Source organism: Anomalospiza imberbis, chromosome Z, assembly GCF_031753505.1.
Source record: "Anomalospiza imberbis isolate Cuckoo-Finch-1a 21T00152 chromosome Z, ASM3175350v1, whole genome shotgun sequence".
NCBI classification, from domain to species: domain Eukaryota; kingdom Metazoa; phylum Chordata; class Aves; order Passeriformes; family Viduidae; genus Anomalospiza; species Anomalospiza imberbis.
This window is the reverse complement of record NC_089721.1, coordinates 47,665,972-47,686,902: the sequence shown is the minus strand read 5'-3', so window position 1 is coordinate 47,686,902 and position 20,931 is coordinate 47,665,972. Positions and strand designations below refer to the sequence as shown.

Here is a 20,931-nt window from a genome sequence, read left to right as displayed (position 1 = left end):
ATATTTGTTTCTCCTTAATGGTGGAAAGGGATGGGCTAAAACTAAGGAGTGGCAACTAATTTTAAAGTGTCCCCCTCAAAGGTATTAAACCGAGACAATATATTAACTTCCTTTCATAATTTTGGGTACTGTTGAGCAAGTAATATGCTCATGTTAATTCTTCTGTGCTTACTGGTGCTGGTGAAGGGGTCTTATGAATTCTACAGCTCATATCCCTCGTGCTATTTCACCTTTTAGGATTTGCTAACTACACAGCCTTTGCACATGTAGTACAACATGATTTGAATGGTGCTTGAGTATGTGTGTGTGCTTGGACCATATTATCATAAATCATCTCTAGGGACAATAGTGAGACTAGAAAGATGTCTCTGGCCTTAACGCATTCTTGTAGTCACATTATATTTTCTAAAATAAGATATCCCTGTTAAAGTTTTATCTTGGAGAGCTGTACTTACATTTTATGATAGTAGGTCCTGTTTTGAGGTTTGTCTGTACCAGCACAAGCTTGGTTTAAGAATCAGCTTAGAATAGTAACTTGCTCTTTAACATTAACTGTTACATTCACCCCAGGACATGAAAAATGCTATTATAGCCCTAGACTGAAGAAAATTAGAAAATACTGAATTGTTTTCTTACACTTACAAAATGTTTTTCTGTATAAAAATCAACCATTGATTTTCATTGCCACTCCTTTTCTGTGCTCCTGTTATAACGTTTTTATACTGCACTGGGTTTAGGTAAAATCTCTTCTTGTCAGCCTTGCACTGAAATCAGCTTAAGCTAAAGTCTGTGGGAAAGGAGCTTTAGTTAACTCGATTTTGGCTGTTCTGTGAGAGAGAAAGAGGAGGTTTTAGATACATTGAACATCATATGGGCATAATAAATGCTACACAAATTCAAAATCAAAAAGATCTGCTCCATACCTGATTCTTAATGCTAAAAGAGCATAAATTCTGTCTTAAATTTCTCTGAGATCCTGCATGCTTCCTTGAACATTTAGGTCTTCATATCAATAAACATTTAGTTTGCAAGTTTGCTTAGATTTCAGCCCCTGCTAAGAACAAAGCAGCTGTAGCAAACCTTCCAGGCCCATTTTGCTGTCTGTAGCAGTCGCCTAGGGAAAGGTTTAAGAAACTCCTTTAAACAAGCTTCAAAGCAGCTCAGAGGTTTTGTGACATATTTATGTTTGATTGAAGAAAACTAAGGAGCCCTTAGAGTAAAGCCTGGGGTTCAGAACTTACCCTGTTCCACCTAATCATCCTAAGAAAGAGGTTCATTTTCTCATTCAGAGTTAATGGTTTTAAAAAGAAGGGTGGATAGCATTTTCTTCAGAATGGCCCACCAGCCTGTGTCCCTGGTTTCAAGGGGAGGGCTGTGGGTGTCAGTCTCCTCAGGAAATAAAAAAATTACAGTTTTCTCTAAGAACTTATGTTCTAGAAAGAGCCACATCTTCAGAACTCACCAGGGCTGTGGTCCAGGTGACAGACTGGGAGTTGGGAAAAGCCTTTCACTGACTTGACTAAGACTCCTAATTTCCAAAGAGGAGTGTGGCTAAAGGTAATTGTGTAATCCCTAGTATTTTCTTGAGTGCTTAAAATGTCGTGCTACTTAGTATGCTTGCTCTGAAAGCCTTTCCAAGGCTGCTGTTGTAGGGCAGACAGAAACAAGCTCTTCTCTGGCTTCCAAGATAGTAAATTAGAAGTGAGCTCCAGTGTGGGTAGGTAACACAGTGCTAAATTAAAGCAAATCAGTACTGCTGGTGTGAAGAGGATATTAGGTTGTGCTCACTGTGCTGATTTGCTTGCATAACCTTTAGTTTGGAGCACAGGCAGGGCTGGAGCATGGCTGTGCAGCATAGGCTAAATTACCAAACCCTTCTCTCCACTGAGTATGGAACCTCAAGTGCACCTTAGAGCTCTGCCCTGCCACAGGTCCATGAGAAGCACATAAATATTGTTGCACACATAGCATGAGATGCCTTGCTGTTGCCTCAGTAACTGGCAGAACAGGGTCCTGTCAATGCGAAAGAATTGAAACACTTGTCACTGCAGTTGCATCGCTGTTTGCACCAGAGTTCCCTTTCCTCCTTTCCCTTTTCCCTTTCCTGTTTCCCTTTTCCCTTCCCTTTCCCCTTTTCCTCTCCCTTTCCTTTCTTAAAGCCACCAAATAATTTCCATCTATTCTTCCCAAATACTAGTGCCTGTAACGGTGGAGGATCTCTGCCATCATAAATGCAATGCAGGCTTCAGGTCTAAACAATTGTTTTGTGTGCGTGTGACTTCCCCATGGTGGATCACTGTGCACGTAGGCATTGCAGACTTGCCTGGTTCTGTAAGCAGAGGAAAAGAAATGTGCAGAGAATGACAAAAATGTTAACCAAGATGTCAGTTAGCTGAATTTAATTATGTGTTCAAGGGCTTGGGCAACCAGATGGTATCATAGACACTTGATTTCCACAGCATGACCTCTGAGAGGACGTGATTCCCTTATGAATGTGTGTTCCTTCTTTCTAATGCATCTATTACATATCTGTGCAAATATTTTTATATATTTCACTTGTATGAAACCTAGGAAGAACAGTAGTTGGTACTCATAGCATTTATTTTACTGCTAACTATTCTTGTGTTACAAGTTCAGCACTGCATCAGACAAATGGCACATCTTGCTCTGGGTTCAGAGCTCTGTGACAAGGTCAGAATGTTGGACTTGACGATTAGCAATGTGCTCTTCAGCATTTCAGGTAAACCTTATTGTTCAGATGAGTAACCAGGCCTTGGCTGGGTAGGTCTAGCTGACTGTGAGACAATTTGTTTACTTCAGGATAGGCAGAGAAGAAATCTTTTAAAGACAGAATCAGTGAAAACACTGAGTGGCCTTATACTGTACAAATTATGGTGCTGACATTCGAAACCAAGTAATTTAACTCTGTGTAATAGTTGTAGAGGTTCAGTTTATGAGTGAAGCCACAAGACAGCTGCAAGGGAGCTTTGCAGGATAAATCAAGCAGTCCTTCTAATACTATATCTAGCTTTGTCTTCTACACCAACTTTCTCTGTGAAAAGTTAGTTTTGTCTCACTAATGCTGTACAAGGAGCAACTAATGCTGTTAGAAGTACGAAACTAGTATGAAATATTTATTCTTATTCTTTGAAGAGGTTGGGAAGAGAGAATAAACAAAATAAGTTTATTATTTAGTCTTTCTTAATTTTGTCTACTGCCATGAGGCTCCCTTCACTTAATGTGGCAGAACCTGGAAAATTCTCCTTGTGTGTTCCAGGTTTACTCTGGCTGAGAACCTCCCCTCACAAACGCATGTGTATCAGAAGTCCAGTTATGTGTAGTATGTTTCTGGTCAAGTCACACCAGAAGCAGAATTCAAAATATAAAATGTTTTCTAATGGCCTGTTATGCAAACATATATTTTGCCTGTTTGGTTTGGATTTAGCGTTGCAAAATCCAAAGACATTTAAGTATGCTTCTACTGGTTGCAATAAAATTAGCAATTGCTTGCTGCTAGTATTGCACTTGAAGTCCCTTATAAATATTAATTTAAATTACCTAGCTTGCTAGTTAAGTAATTATCTGTACACAGCAAGTAGTACTTCACATGTGCAGTGGTTGTTTAGCCCCACCTAGTATTTACACCTGCAAGGGGCTTATTGCCCATGATGCTGAAGCTGCCAAGAGCTGTTCAGATACATAATTTGTCCTGCTTAAAAATCAGCATAAGATCAAATAATAAAGGTCTGTTTTAGCAAACATCTGCCCATAGAGAAAACATTAAATGACTGTGCTGTCCCCCTTAATATCCATAATGCTTTATTTTGTGTGAGATTGTGAATGGAAATTCAATTTACCTGTTGATGTGTACTCCAGCAGATGTGTTGAGGATTTCAGTATTCATTACATCAAGTAAGTAAATATTTGTTATTCTGTTTTTCCTAAAGCAGCATTAGCTGATATTGAATGATAGCAAAATAAGTTTTACTATTTCTGCGGAAATTAATACATATTTCCTCCCAGGAGGCCTCCCCTGACTATGAAAGGCAGGAAAAATGTTTAAATGTGCACTTAGGTATATTTACATGTACATATGACTTTGAGAAGCCTATTTCAACATCAACACATTGGGTTGGACTCAATGATCTTGAAGGTCTCTTCCAACCTAGTCACCTGTGAATTCTGTGAAGACAAATAGTATTCTTCCTATTTTACATATAAGCATTTGCTGACTTTCAGTCTGCTGTACTAGAGGAGGTCTACAGAGAACAATACTACTCAGCAGGTGCCAATGAGAACACAATCTATGGGCTAATTTTATCTGCTTCTTGGGTTTCTGAAGGTATGAGTAGGAATTTCCCTAATTATCTTCTTCCCCTATCAGCTTATAAAATAAATGTGCTTTATGGAATACGTTTTGATTCTGGAGTGAATACAGAGTTTGTTCTTTGCAACAGTTGCAAATTTCATTTTATTTTGATCAGTTGTTACAGACTTGCAAATGCTCACAGGTGCCATTGGGAAGTTCGTGTATAGAAGATCATGTAGTATCTTTATGTTCTTACTATGTTGAGATACAAATGTTGGGCTTTTTGGGATTGCAATCCACTGTTCCCATAAAGCTGGTCTAAAATCCCGACTTTTCAATGTCATTGCAACCTTTGTTCTCAATTAAACAGCTTCAAAGTGATTGCTGCCAATCTTAGATACCATTATTTCATTGTGGAGTAGTCTGCCTCCAAGAATGTAAAAGATGTGGAAGCACTCTGATAAAGCATCATACCAGTTCAGAATAATTCTTCTCTTCAAATTAGATTAATATACTGGAACAGTCACAAACACTACCTGCCTTATGTGGATTATGGTACTGGAGCTCTAAATTACACATACAGTGCTCTCCAGCTTCTCCTGGCATGCAGGGATGCACAGCCTTAGCAGTGGTTAATGCCCCCCCTTTGGGAACAGCTCACTCAAGAATTCTCTTAAAAGCTGGCATATCTCATCCCTAAGCAGCTTTTCTGTAGTCACAATGTCTGTTGATTACTTGATATTTTTCCATGAATTTTAGTTGTTATTTCTATTAAGTACTGTGTGTTGCTGATGTTGTCACTGATGTTCAGAATGATTTGTACTTTTGCACAAACACAGTACTATACTTAGAATAAGCAGCATTTAATTTTTTTTCAGTGTTGCACAACAAGTGTGGAATATGATTTATTTTTAGATGATACAAACAATGAACATTGCTCTTGAGTTTGGTGGTGTTGTTTTTCACAAACAGCATATAGTGAAAAATTCTTCCAGGACAAATATAAACCAGGTTCTGATTCTCTAAATTAATCTCTTGAGCTATTCAGTTACTCACTAGGGCAAAATGACTGCTATCAGTAAGAAAGATGAAACTTTACACTTTTTGAAAGAGGTTGGATAGATACATAATGACCATAAATCAATGTATTTTTAAACAACATTTTGTTTCAGTGAATATTGCTAACTGACTTATCAAAACAAGCAATTAATGGAACCTTAAAAATTAGTATGACAATTTATTATGAGCTATCATTTTTTTTTTCTTTTTGAAAAGTTGCAGTATCTCAGAATGCCAGCAGTCAGTGAATTTCTTCAGTTTTTAAAGCATTACTTGCTCTAGAAGTAAACTTGCTCTTTGAAAGTGAAGTAAGCCTCTAGGTGGACTTCGTTACTTCCACAATATTGTTTCTGGTAATTATTGACAGAGTTTGTCTTCTGCATGCTGCTTCATGCAGTGGGCTTTTTTTTTTTTTTTTTTTTTTTTTTTTTTTATGAAATGCAATAAAGGAAAGAACTATGAGAAATCATGAGGAATAGGGCATGAGTATGCACTGCCAATTTATATTTTACAGATAGTATAAAAAAATCCTGAAAATGTGTGTTGTATCCCTGACCCAAACACATTTGCAATTGGCATTTGGAAAACATCCTTACAGACCAGCACCCCTTGTATCTCTGACAGCCAGCCCTGGTAAATTGAGAGTTAGCAGAGATCATGATACTCATTCTGTATTGTGCCTTCCAGAGGAATCTCCAAAATCTTGAAGAGAAGGCTTGGGAATTTTCATTTCATCCTGTGCTGAAAGGAACTACTTGCTCACAGGAATGAAGTTTATTATCAAACAGCATAAAATTGTAGAGAAAGAACTGAGGAATACTTTTAATTCAGCTGCAGAAATATATCCAGAGTGTAAGTATTTATGTTGGAATTTGATCAGGAGGTTTCAACTTCCCATCTTTCATGCTGAGAACTACAATGGCAGCTTCCTAGCTACATCATATGGACATGGGTTTCTCTGCACTGACAGCTGAAGAGCATTTCCTAACTCTGATTTCTAGCTCCTTGTAATTTCTAATTCTAATTTTAATTCTAATTTCATTCTGATCAATGTGGAACAATTCTACCTTTTCAATTATTGAAAGTATTTTTTTTTAACTATCTCCTTACTCTCTAGGATTTTTGGTCCAGCCATTGGCTGGAGCCGTCATTACTCAGCTGCTGAGATGTCAAACAAGCATTGCTAGACAGTGTTTTTTATTAAAACACCTATGTGCTTTTGATGCTCAAATAGTTAGAGCACTCCTCTTTCCTGATTTGTGTGTAGAGGTGGTTCTACAGCACTGCAGGGCTGCCTTTGGGTAGTTTTAACTCCCAAATTTCTTATGCTCCCCTCCACCACATTTTCTGTGCCTGATGTGTGTACATCCATCCCTCTTCATTCCACCATCCACTCCATTCTAAGCCAGTAAGCTACTAATAAAGCTCTTGATGAGACAGTGAAATCAGTACCAACAATGCATCTTCCTTCCCGCTGGAGAAGACGGGTGTTTGATAAGCATGAGGCTTTACGCAGGCAGCTACAACTATAAACTGCCATTGGTTACTGTGGAACAAATAAGTGTTGCAAGTGTTTAAATGTGTTGCTCCTCTATAGCAAAGGATTTATATTTCAAAAAGAAAGTAAAACCTAGTAAGTACTTTGTTTCACCCACACTTATGTGTGGATGCTGGCTGGTGAATATATAGGCTTGATTATACTATAACTAAGTGAGATAAAGTGGTTATGACTTAACCCACTAAATGTTTGGACTGTTCTATATGAATACTGTGTCTGTAAAATACATAAACTTCTCACATACATATATGTTTGTAGAGTTTGCTTTTAATACATAACAGAGTCCTTAAAAATCTCACATACTCTTAACCAGTTTTGCTTACGGTATGCAGGGAGTGCTGTGTCTGACATACATGTTGTAGAAATGTAAGAGAGAAAAAAAAACCATAAAAACCCCAAACCAAACCAAACCAAAACAACAACAAACAAACAAAAAACCAAAAACCACCCCAAAACTTAGTTGCAAAATACTCCATAGAAAAGGTAGTTTGTAGCTGTTGTGGCAGCATTCATATGCTCATTTTTATTCCTGAGGCTAAGAATGAATATTTATGCTAAGAATGAATCTCCCTAAAACAGAATAAAATAAATTGAAGCTTTTAGCATTTGGCTGAATAAACTCCTACAGTTTTTAATGATCAAGGCAATTGCTGAGCAAGAGTATTTACTAGGCCAGGGTACCTCACTGTGCACAACAATAAATAAATGTAGAGGAGAAGAGAAACTGAAATGTGTCTCTGAGCATGCATTATAATCTATGTCATGTTTCTTTGGGATAACTGTCTGTTTGTAATTTCTTACTGAGTTATAAGAAATGCAAATTGCAGTGAATATAATTTTATGTGGGTGGCTGAACTATGGTCTAAATATGAATTGACACTAAGATGTACCTTTCATTTCCCCATGCTTTCCTATTAGGAGTTTTAATTCATGGTTCTGGGAGAATAAAGCCTACTAACCCCATTCTGATTTAGAACAAAAATATGGATCAGTTGAGACTGTTCAACCACTCACAGAAAAATCCAGACAAAATTTCCTTTGCAACTCAGTACCATCAAGAGTTGCAGCTTTGCTGAGAGGTAGTAGTCTCATCCTTGTGATGGTTGTTGCCCTTGACAGTGTCAGAGCAGATTAGTATTTGGATATGCTTACAGACACTAGAGTGGGAGGCTTGTAAGATATTTGTTTCTTATCTGCATCTTGAACATTAAAGTAAAAAAATAATTACAGTCCTAATAACTTACATAAACTTCCTCAGTATTTGTATACCAAGAGGAAGGAGAGTGTCCTCAGAGTGCGAAAATGAGAGGCAGAGAAGTAGTTGTCCTGAGAGAGTATTAGTTAATAACAGGGAAAAAACTGAATAGTGGATGAGAGGGCAGATTTACTGATAGTGCTACAGGATCACAGCCAACTGCTTGTTAAGACCTTACAGCTCAGCACAGATGTCATGAGATAAATAATCAGCCAAGCTATGGTTTTAAGGGGACTACAAACCTAATTCTACCCCCCTTATTAGCACTGAGTTGTATAGTGCATGTTCTTGTGCTACCAGGCAGTACTTGTGCATTGCTAGACTCCTTCCCCCCATTTAGATCAATAGATATCTGCCTTAAAAGGCTGTAACTCTGCACAGCCTCCCACTTCACCGCTGTGGCTGCATCTAGTCCCATTGGAAAATGCAGATTGATAAAAGATGTTCTTGTTTTGGAATATCTGCTATAACCAGGTACATATATCTCTGCTGGGAAGAGCAACAGCTCTATCTTTCCTTTGTTCCGCTGTTGCCTCCAGGTGTTCTCTAGTACTGTGACATGGTAGATTTATATATTTTTCACTTTGTCTCTATAGTAACAGACTGCCAAAAGAAGTCTGGGAGCTCAGCCATAGGAAAAATGGAGGAGTATACCCCACCATCAGGAAAGCAAACCTTTAGATAAAGTGTTATGAATGGAAGACTGAAAATGGCACTTAAGTTTAGATGATCTTAAAAGCTATTCTTCCCATTCTATTTTGTTGCATGAGAGACAATTGAAATGTTTGGCCTCACCACTTGGGGGAAAAGAATGGGCATTCCAGTCTCAATGTTTGCTTTTATTGTTAATGCTTTATACCACAACTTGTAGTGTTGATTTGTGAGTGACCAACATATGTTTTTCCTTTTCTTCACCCTTCATCTCCATCCCCAATCTACTCAGTGCAATTACACTTCTGAAGAATTCAGTTAATTCCTCAAATTTCTCGACCAGTTTGCTGATTTAAGCCACACAAGTTCAAACACCCTTGCTTTACTTTCAGCATTCTCTGTGATCCAACCTCTTACATTCACTTTCATTTACTATACGGTGCTATTATCACCTCCCCACATATCATCAGATCTAGCTTAATCCAGCATCACCATGTTCACCACTAAACCCTATCCCCAACTGCTGCATCCACACATCTTCTAAATACCTCCAAGAATGGTCACTCAACCATTTCCCTGGGAAGCCTGTTACAATGCCTGACCACCCTCTCAGTGAAAAAATATTTCCTAATATCCAGTCTAAACATCACCTGGCACAAATTGAGGCCATTTCCTCCTGTCCTGTCACTTTTTAACTGGGAGAAAAGACTGACCCCACACCTTGCTACAGCCTATTCTCAGAACAGGCTACAGCCTATTTCTCTGTAGAAAGTTGAGCTTCCCTTTCTCCAGGCTGAACACCTCCAGCACCATCAACTGCTCCTCACAGTATTTGTGCTCCAGACCCTCCAGACCCAGCTCTGTTGCCATTCTACTCGCTCTAGCCCTCAATGTCTTTCTTGTCATGAGGGGCCCAGAACTGAAGACAGGACTCAAATTATGGCTTCACCAGTGCCCAGTACAGGGGAACTGTGCTTTGTATTAGCATTTTTTAGATACACACATTTTTTTAGATACATACCATTGTGGTTTCTGGGCTTGCAAAGCATTTCTGCCACATTTCAGAGTGAGAGCCAAATATGCTATTGCTTTGTCTTGCCTTCAAAGTTCAGCATTAGGATTTAAGGAAACAACAGCAGAGTATGTAGCATATCAAATGTTTTGGTAGCTATTGAAACTAAAGCAAGAATTAGAATATTAAAGTGATGAAATGCAAGAATCCAAAGACTCACCAAATCCTCACTGAGAGGTAAAAGCTGCTTACACTTGAATTTTAGATAGTTGTATGTTTGGCTGAAAAATGAATGTGAATAATGAGACCTTGTTTATCTTCTGCAGGCCATAAGAGTCGTTCCTGTTAGTAGCACTGCAGAAGCTGTTCCAGCCACTGTGCAGGTTCATGGAAAGTGTGTGCGGGTTGTGTGTGCACCCATACACGATGATGTAGGTTTGCTATGGTAATGGTAGGTATCGGTCTTTGAATTTATATTATGTGAAGGCAACAATTGTCTTTTGTGTTCACTGCAATTTTTTGCCAATATATAAAATTTTAGAAAACCCTTGCATTTCACCACTGTCTGTAGAATTGGGGCAGCATATTAGCTATGAAAAATAAAAGACACAGAAAAAAATCTTGTGAAATCACTCCTTTGAAGCTGAAATAAAAACATTGTTATGTCCAAAGATTAATTATGAATAATTGGATTCTGACTTTAATCTGTTCAGTTAAGTTCATAGATGAGTTGAGGAGGAATATTTTTCTATCTTAAAATGATCAAAGTATTTTTATATATTTGCAAAATTTGGTGGAGACATGACAGTCAAAGATTGGGGAAAATAATACCAGTTCAGAATAAATAATGGCATCAGATGAAACATGGAACAAATAGGGAAAGAAACGGAAGGAAAGAATTGGAAGTTATGCAAGCTCCTGTATGGTTTTGTAGAAAATGCCAAACTCTCCGTTTCCCATAGTGACTCAGCTAACTCTGTAGGAAGCCAGTTGTTTTCAATTTTCATCTCTGCAGATATACAAATATCACAATGTAAAAATAATACATGTACAAAAATTGTAACAATGGCCAAGGGCTGTTTGCTCAATGTGAAAGCAGTTAGACTTTGTATTTTCTTTTGGTTGTAGATTTTATTATTAATTTCAAAGTTTCTCTCTATCCTTTTTGAAACTCATGCACCAATGAACCAGAAGTTCAGTCCTGGAGGAGAGAAATGAAGAAACAATGTGTTCAGGCCAGAGATATATTTTTGTTAGAGAAGGCAATAGTGGAAATGAATAATGTTTGTTGTTTTTTTAACATGCTGATGGATCCCGTAAGTTTAAGGCAAAGCTGGAGATAACTTTACCTCCAGCATGCTTCATTTACCAGCCAACAAGGAAACTGCTTACATGCAGGCACTGTAAGATTGAAAAGACAGCAAGTACCACAAACCTTTCAACACACACTTTGAAAAGTGTCCCTGCATATAGAGCTGTCATCCTGCAGCCCAGAACCAAAGCCTATGCCTGTTCTTTGTAATAATCCACATGGCACATTGGCCTGAGCTACATCTCTCCACAGCCTTGTGATTCCTGCCTGCCTTCCCTATCAGGCACCTTTAGCCTGCAATTATTACCTACATTGTTAAGGGCAAGTAACATTCCTTCTTCATGGCTTTTTCTCCCTCTTAGCCTTCACTGTGGTGACCTCTGGTTTAATTTTTTTTTTGGTGTAAACTCGCCCTAGGAACAAACTGCCAGAAAAGTATAGATCAGTTTTAGAGTCAGTTTGGTTTTTTGTGTTTGTAAACATTCATACTTTTTTCATACCCAGGTTTCAATTACAAGTTATCATGCAACAACAAACCTCAGTGCTCTTATGTATATGGAATTCTTGTGGCTTTTTCAGTTCTCTGCATTTCTTCAGATATAGGAAAAAAAGCCAGATTAAATGATGAGAGTGCAGTACAAGTCTCACTTTCCTATGCTTAAAATGTAACAAGACCCAATGACTGCTGAAGCAATGAATCACCAGAATTTACATATACAGGTCAGCAGGGAATATTCTCTCACAGATGAGAGCACGCCTGCAGTCAACACTTTGCTACTCCCATGGCAGACACCTCTTGGCAAATCCAGCCCAATACATATGCATTCCTATTAGTGGTCCCTTAACCAGCACACAGGCGGTGTGATGAGAAGGTCACACTTTCCATTGCTGGGAGGAGATCTGACCCCTGTAGGGACCCTTCCCTCTCGAGAGAAGTACCAGGGCTTGGCTGGCTGCAGCCCTGCAGAGGAAAGAGGCGTTCCCCTTTCGAGTTGTCGGTTCTCCCGGAGGCCAGTCAGAAGTCAGCGGTGGACGCAGGGGGCGGTCCTGGAGTTCAGGTGCTGGAGACAGGCAAGGACAACCTTATCTAGTCCTTGTAGGAGTGGTGTTTACAGAAAGGGAGAGGTGTTCCCACCATCCATCCCGAGGTCACGAACCTTTCCGTGGACGGGCTTTCTTACTCTAACTTAAAGTCGGTGGAGGGCGAGTTGGGAAGGAAAGGACTTTCTGCACCCATCTTAAAGCGAGGGAGGAGAATCTCAGCGCTCGCACTGCAGATGCGGGAAAAGCGCGACAGAGACGGCGGAGCTGGGCTGGCTGCGGGCGGGCGGGGGAGACCTCGGGGGATGGTTGGATCCACTGGGTGTATTAGCTTCAACATGGTGTTGGCAGGAGAAATTGTCACAGCAGATCAAGAATTTTTAGCTTCGGAAGAAGGTGCACAAAATAAATATATATTAAAATATGTTAATAAAGAAAGTATGAATCCTTACACAAGTTGCTATTCTGTGGAAGTTTAACGCTGGAATTCAATCCAGCATTTTCCAAATCGTATACTACAATGAAATACAAAATAATGCACAGTATGCATTATTTGTTAAAACTGCTCTGAAATGTACAAGAAAGGGCCAAGAATTTCATCTTGCCTCTACTAAGAGAGAAGCATTTAAAAACTGCTCTGTTCTGTTCTGGTGGGATCAAAATATTTCAATATGTTTTAATAGAAGAAATAATTGTAAAATGCTAACATGTTTTAATAGAAGTTACAATCTAAGGTATTTGGGAGAAACCACTCATTCTTTGCCCTGGATGCCCAGTACGGGAAGTAGCAACGTACTTGATCCAGGGAAGATTGGCCAAATGTGGTGCCATATACACTCTTGTTCGCACACCTCTGTATCTGTGGGACTCCCCTCCCCTAAGGGTGTATTCAGAGCTGATCGCTGTGCCTCCAAACCTTACTTTAATTGTAGGAAAACCTGACAGCATAGTGCACACGAACCAGAACATTCCTATAATAATGACTAGATCACGGGGTCCCAGTTCCATTTTTGTAGTGTGGCACATTAAATGCTGCCATCTCTGAATTTCTGTACCTGCCAGACTTGGCAGGGCATCTCAGTGAGCAGTACCCGAAACCAAAGATATTTAAGAAGAAAGAGCCTGTCGAAAGCTGGTTGGAGTGAGACTGGAAAATGTGTGTTTCATTGGGTAAAGAAAAACGTGATTTCAAAAGCTTTTCCATAGTTATCTGACCTCCCTCAGAGGCAAGGGAGAGGCTCAGCCCCTCAGGCAGCAGTGCAGCCCGGCGTCCAGCTGCCGAGGGTGTACCACAGCCACCGAGTGCCGTGCCGAGTACACAGTGTTCCCTTCCCGCCCCTGAGCTGGGATTGAACTTCCCCAGCCCGCTGTGCACCGGGGACCGCGCCGATACCCTCCGGGGGAGGAGAGAGAGGCAGGGAAGAAGAAAAGCAAGAGGGGTGGAGGATAGGAAGTTCCAAAAGGGTTTATTTCATCGTAAGTACTTAAGGTGGGGTGTTGACTCGGTTTGCTTTTTTGTTGTTGCTTTTGTTTGTTTTGGTGTGGGTTTTTGTTGTGGCTGTTTTTTTTTTTATTTCTCTATATGCGTTTTCTTTTAAAGTTAAAAAAAAAGGCAAACAAAAAAAAAAAAAAATGCAAGGCAATCAGCATCCCTAAGCAAATATGCTTTCAGAAAGGAGGTAGAAAAGAAAAAGACATTGGTTTTACAGAAATAGATGTATGGCACTTTTGGTTTCTTGCCTTCCTGCCATTGTTAAACAAGTACTTTTCCTTTACTCTTCTCCCTGACCTGAACATTATAATTATGTTTCCTTCCCGAAGGAAACCAAAAGTGCTGTGACCCCACACAAGAAAGGAAAGACCAAAGGTTTGACAAAGACCTCATCCCCACAAGTTGCTTTATTTTTATGAGGGTGCCTTTAAAGGACCCTTATAAGGGTGAAGTTCTCACAGAAGTTTTGTGCCATCGTGGTGCCAGTCTCGGGCAAGGCTGTGTGCCCGTGAGAGGTGCAGAGGAGCAAATCAAGCCGTTTCAGCCTGCAGCAGGTCAATGTGTCAGCAGGCTCAGGAGCGTGGATGTTCCTTGGGACTGCATTACTAGGGCTGTCTCTGTGAAAGCTTTGCTAGAGAGGATTAGCAGCACACTTGGGTGTTTTCCTTGTTTAGTGAAATCAGGTTTGTGCCAATCTTGGATCAAAGTGAATAATAAATCTTGAGAGATTTTGGTAGCTATTTTGTATAAGTGCCTATATTTCGTGGAAGTATCACAGCATTTGGAAGTCTTTTTTCCTTTCTCTGATTTGGTTTCATTATGGAGAACATTGAGGTAACCCACTCGTTGTAATTGTTGTGCGGTATTCTTCACAGTAGCTCAAGTCACCACCTAGTCCAGTTTAGTTCACTTTCAGTTTATTACTCAGAGCTGTCTGGACAACATCTGCACATTTTGGGTTTGTTGTTTCAGTGATTTTTTGTAGTAAATTTGTATTCGTATTACTGATCTGTTATATCCTTAGTGTGTTCCTGTCCGTTAACCACCTCATAAAATCCTTTACAAATATTGGTTTTAGCCTGTTCAATAGCTAAATGACGCAGCTTCTTGCAGTCCGCAGTTCAACCTGATGGAGCAAGAGCCTTTTTTCTTTGGTTCTACTACTGTACTGCCCTGAATATAAAATAAGCCTCTCGCCTGTCAAATGTGAAAACATGCAAAAAACCCCTGCTTTGTAATTCTTTGGAATTTTTCCTCTCACTTTGGTATTCTTTCCCTGTGAGACAGGTTATGCCATGTCCCCTTTAAAGTCTGTGCATCCTGGAAGATGCCTTCAGCAAGTGCAAAGGCAACTTCTCAGGTAGCAATTCCTCCAAGCCTTGGTCCAGTAGGGGGTGGACACATAGAAGCAACTTTTGAACCTGATTTACACCCTTTGACAGCTGGTCCCAAACAGTGCACTGGAGCTGAAGTGACCAATGCAGCCTTGTTAGAGGCTGTAAGGCCATGCATGGGTGTGGCCTGCGTGCTGGCCCCGCCTGATGCGTTCCTTGCCTGCCAGAGACGGAGACTCCCACTCTGGTCCCTTGTTGGAACACATCTGTCGTCCTCATTCTCTTTCTAAAATAGGAACTGCTTGCCCTTGTCCTCGTCCCACAGATATTCTTCTGCCTCTGCTTTTCATCCTTTATCTTCCAGCTGCAATGCCTTTTGGCTTTTCTCAGATATTAGTGCCTAGCACTATACTGGCAGTCACTTCTTACCAATTCACGTGTTGGTTTCATCAGTCTTGTGATTTTATATTATCCACAGCCCTTGAAAGCTACTTTAGACCTCTTTCCTCACATTTGCAAGGCTGCTGTGCCATAACTAGGCCAAAAGTACTAAAAGGCTCCTTCCTTTCTGAGAAGCAGCAATGTTTATGGGCTGTGGCCCAGGACTTATGATCAGAAAAGACCATTGCCCAGGGTGGGGAAATAAATGTGCCCAACACAGCTGGAGTATTGCAGTGACTAGCAATAAACCTTTCAGAGGAAATAGACAAGGAAGGAGACGTGGTGGGGCTGCACTCCACGCTCAGCACTCTGCTGCAGCCCGAGCCACTCCCGCACTGCCCCGCACACTCTGGCTGTCCCTTGCACATCCTCACACCACTCTGCTGACACGGTTTTGCCATTTTTAGCAAAATGAGTGGCCACTGGATGTCACTGTGTGGTCTCTGAGAGACAGACACACAGACATTTTTCTCTGTCTCAAAATACAGGAACAGGCGTCTTTAAGGACAAAACGGAAGAAACAAAACAAATCAATCCAACCAGAAAGACCGAGCTTACCGGTGCACGCCGGGACAGCTGTTCGTGGCATTCCCTCCTGGAAGAGCGGGTGACCCAGGAGCGCCGGGGACAAGCAGGGCCCCTGCTAAAAGAGAGGTGACACTGCAAGGCTGGGATTGCTGGCTGAACCGCGGGGAACCTCGGCTGAGGTACTCGTTCAGTTTCAGATCTGTGAACTTTGTGCACTTTGTACACTTAGAGAAGCAAAGAGGGTTTTTTCACATATGCAGCACTGGGAGATTGTAGATCATTTTGGCACTGGCCACGCAACGTAGAAGCACAACATTGCTCCCTCCAGTCCTTTCTCAATTATCTTCTCTAACAGAAATCTGTGCGGCAGATACTCAGGTTTCCAATTCGCTGGTCGTTCTCCTGCTTGAAAGCTGCAGTTGCAGAGCACTCAAAGTCTGCAAGTGCTGGATTGAAGCAGGTCCTGCAGCCTGGATTTGTTGCTCTGGCCTGTGAGGTGTAAAAATTTCACACAATCCTACACTACTCAAGCCACAATACCTTCCCCTGCAAAGGCCTGCCCTGGCTTTAAACCTGCCCTGGCTTTAAACCAGGCCTGGACACAGAGAGGCTGAATAGTGAAAGCTTGTCTCTATGAAAACCTTTTTCCCTCAAGGGACTTCCAGACATCTGTTGAGGCAAGGAGCCACAGAAAAGGCTGTACTGACCATGTGCTGAGCACCTGGCATCTCTCTTGCACTGGGGAGCACTGAGGAGCCATGTCCTTGGGAGTTGTTATTCAGAAGAAAACATCCCTGAAAGACAAGGAGATACAATAATTGAGTCCTTCTCATTTTTGGAATTTCTGACACCATCTTCTTGTGTGCCATAAGGCTGAGCACTCAACATGGATGGAAGTCAGTGGGAGTTGCCTTCTGAGCCACTCAGCAGGACTACAAAGATCTCATGAGCTCGTGCAAGGAGAGCATTAGAAGGGACAAATCCCAACTAGAACTGGATGTGGGGGGAAAAGTGGGGACAAAGGATGAGGAAACGGCTGAAGTACATCATTCCTTCTTTGCCTCAGTCTTGAAACACGACCAAGTTGTTCTCTGGGTAGCCGGGACCCGGTGCTGGAAGACAGGGACAGGGAGCAGAACAAAGCTCCCAAACTCCAAGGTGAAATGATTAGAGCCACACCACTTAGACACACACAAGCCTGTGGGGCCAAAGGGAATTCACACAAAGGTGCTGTGAGAAATGGCACAAGCGTTCACCAAGCGACCTGCCGCCATTTCCCAGCAGTCCTGGCTAACTGCAGAGGTGCCAGGCAAGTGGACGTTGGCAAAAGCAATGCCCATGCATAAGCTTGACTTGGGCACTGGGGAGGTCAGGGAGCAGATTCTGTTCAGAGCCATGATACGGCATGTGCAGAACAAGCAGGGGATCGGGGCCAGCCTGCATGGCTTCCTGAAGGGCAGGTACTGCTTGACCAGCCTGATCTCCTTCTGGGAGCAGGTGACCTCATCCAGTGGATGAGGAACATACTGTGGGTGTTGACCACCTGGATTTTAGTAAAATCTTTGACACTGTTTCCTACAGGATACTCTGGGAGAAAGCAGCTGGTGTGGCTCACTGCTCACTGAGTTAAAAACGGGCTGGTTGGCCAGGAGCTGCATCCAGCTGGCAGCCAGTCTCCAGTGGTGTTCCCCAGGGCTCAGTCCTGGGGTTAGCCCTGCCTAACAGCTGTGTTGATGGTTTGGACAAGGGGATGGAGTGGTCCCCAGTGAGTTTGCAGTGACACCAAGTTGGGCAGGAGTGCCGATCTGCTGGATGCCAGGAAGGACCTACAGAGGTCCCTGGACAAGCTGGATTGATGGGAGGAAGTCGGTGGTGTGAGGTTCAACAAGGTCTGGTGCTGGGTCCTGCCCTTGGGTCACAACAGTCTGCTGCAGCGTTCCATGGGCTGGGGCAGAGTGGCTGGAAAGCTGCCCAGTAGGAAAGGGCCTGGGGGTGTTGGCCCACGAGTGGCTGGACCCGAGCCAGCGTGTGTCCAGGTGGGCAAAAAGGCTACTGGCATCCTGCCTTGGATCAGCAGTGGTGTGGCCAGCAGGTCCAGGGCAGGGATTTGTTTCCCTGTTCCCGGCACCGGTGAGGCAGCGCCAGGAATCAGGCCTTTGGCTTTGGGGCCCTGAGCACAAGACACTGGGGGTGGGAGCGAGTCCAGAGAGGGGCCACAAAGATGGAGAAGGGTCTGGGGCACAGGACTTATGAGGAATGGCTGAGGGAGCTGTGGGTGTTTAGCCTGGAGCAAAGGAGGCTCAGAGGGGCCTTACCACTCTCTAGAGCTGCCTTAGGGGAGGTTGTAGTGAGGTGGGGGCTGGTCTCTTCCTCCAGGGAAGAGGTGACAGGACAAGAGCAAAAGGCCTCTGGTTGTGCTGAGGGAGCTTCATTTTGTCTATGAAGAAAACATTTTCACTGAATGGAACAGGCTGTGCATGGAACACTGGAGTCACCATGCCTGGAGGTACAGTACACAAAAGCTGTTTGGATGTGGCATTTAGGGACATGTTTACTGATGCACTTGGGAGAGTTAGTTCATGGTTGGACTCCATGGTCTTTGTGGTTATTCCCAACCAAAACAATTCCATGATTCTAAAGCAGTATTCAGGAGCACAACACTTCAGGAAGTTACTTGGGCTTTTGTGCTTCTTGTCCCTTGAACCTGGGCAGCATCCTGGACATCCTGAGTAAACAAGAGCTTTGTTCTCCATCCTCTGAACCTGCAGCCAGTTCTCATCAAGCATCCGTGCAGCTGATTTGGATGAGGGAGTTGATCTTCCAAAAAGTGGTGTTTTCTGGGCTGCTGTTCTACTGGATGGGGCAGTGATGTGACTGAGCTCAGAGACCACAGGATGTGGGGTAGTGAGGAACAGGATCTTAGGTGAACGGACTTTCAATAATAAAACTTTTATTTACTATCTTTTGCACTCATTCCAACTTGGAAGAGACTGCCCACATAAGTGGGCCGGCTTAAAATAAGTACCCCTGGAGGTATTTAGGAGATGTGATGCTGTGATTTTTAGGAACACGATTTAGTGGTGGAATTGGTTTATATTTCAATGTAAGGATTTTAAATATCTTTTACAACTTATGCAATGCTATGACTTTGCATGCACTGCCATAATGCTAAAACTCCCTCTGTCCTCCTGCTCCCATATACAAGAGCTAAGAACCTTTTCACAACATTCACCCAGGACATAGAAAAGTGGAGTATGATCACCCCTCCACATCTTAAGTTTGTCTAAGGACATCCCCCTCTCACATCTCCCCAGAAAGCATCTCTTCAGTTTCCCATCTCTGAGTGTTCTTGGGCAAAGCACTCTCAGTCAGGAAACTATTAGAATCTATTCCTTGTGCTAGAGGGTCCAAAGTTACCTTAAATCCTCATTGTGCAATTTGAAGGGTCTCAGGCAGAGATGATATCGCAAAATGTTGGAAATCTTTAACAGTTCAGAGTGCATTTTATATGATGTATAAAAAGGGACACCAATGATATAACCAGCTGGTTTTCCTGCTCCATGTTTTATCACATATTTTTTGAATAGGCCTATTGTTAGCCTCCTCATCTTGGAAATCAAAAGAAAAAATAGAGGGGAGGAAAAAATTGTTTAATGATTAATAAATGGACTCAATATATTAGCCAAGCTGCTGGTTACCTCAGAAAATCATGTGTAAAAGATAATGGGTATGTCTTGCCCAAAAGATTTTGGGAATACACAGGCAGTTATGAACTTATACACTAGGCAACTACGAGGCAGATTTACCAATTTAACTTTTGTAACATAGTTGTTTCAGACACACATTATGATAAGTTGTTATGGAGGTCCAGTGCTAAATCACACACTCCTTCAGTTTCATGTTTGCCACCTGAACCATTGTAAAAGAAAAAGGACTGGTGATGGTCAAAGCTGGTATCAAAGATTTTAATACCCTACAACAGCATTTCTTCAACCAGTCTAACAATCTGAAATTTGGGTGGGGTATTTCTACTAGCTATTTAATGCAGAGCAAAAGCTTAACTACAAGGCAATTTGACTACTGCATCCACCCAAGCAGTTGAGCAATGACAAGATTCACATGTATATTTCTCTCTCTGAGCCACATAGGACCACCTGTAATATATCCACTTCTGTATATAAATAATAAATAAAAATAATAATAAAAAGGGAGACTATCCAGGATTGCAAAGGAATGGAGAGAATCCCTGGTTGCTAGTCTACCCGTCTGAAACCCCAATACTCAAGTCTAAGCAAACTCCACCTAATTTTACAAGAGGAAGTTCGGTAGTCTCAAAGTTATAAGTTCCTCTGATTTGCACTTCCAGTTTTCCTCAAATATAAATTAGTTAAAGCAGGAAGCCAAATGACAAAACTCTATCACTGAATACTCTTCACACCTCATGTCTTCCTCCTTTTGCTATCAAAATATCAAAAATAGTACTAAATTAACATTCAGAAACATTAAGTAAGCAACACCTTTTATGCTCCTGTGTACCAGTTTGTGTTTCTACTGTGACCACTAGAATAGACACAGATTAATTGAAATGGGATCCAAAGGCACATGTCCAGACTAGGAGCCACATAGCAGTATGGATATACAAAAACCAAGTAAACCTTGATGAAAGAGAACTCCTGATAGGAACACAGAGGTCAAAATCAATATTTTATTATCTAAATAAAACAAAACTTTCAAAACCAAACTCTACACTAAAAACTGTCTTCCCCTAGAAAAAGAAAAAACAATATCTATGGTTTCTGAACAGTGTATCAATAATGCAAACAGAAGGAAAAAGGTAATTTGAAGACCAAAGTCTCACCTTGTTTAATCCCAAATTTCTCAACTGTTGCTCCACTGATGCAACAAATTTTCTTAAATTGGACACTTAAATAACTAACAG

General features: G+C 41.5%; 1 long non-coding RNA gene across 1 annotated transcript; it reads left to right on the top strand.

Moving 5' to 3' along the window:
- The first annotated feature begins 3,179 nt into the window (after positions 1-3,179).
- LOC137464507 (uncharacterized) lies at positions 3,180-8,856 on the top strand. The gene is made up of 4 exons (XR_010994259.1): positions 3,180-4,342; positions 5,585-5,721; positions 6,058-6,220; positions 8,778-8,856. It is a non-coding gene; the product is annotated as an uncharacterized lncRNA (long non-coding RNA).
- Positions 8,857-20,931: the final 12,075 nt, after the last annotated feature.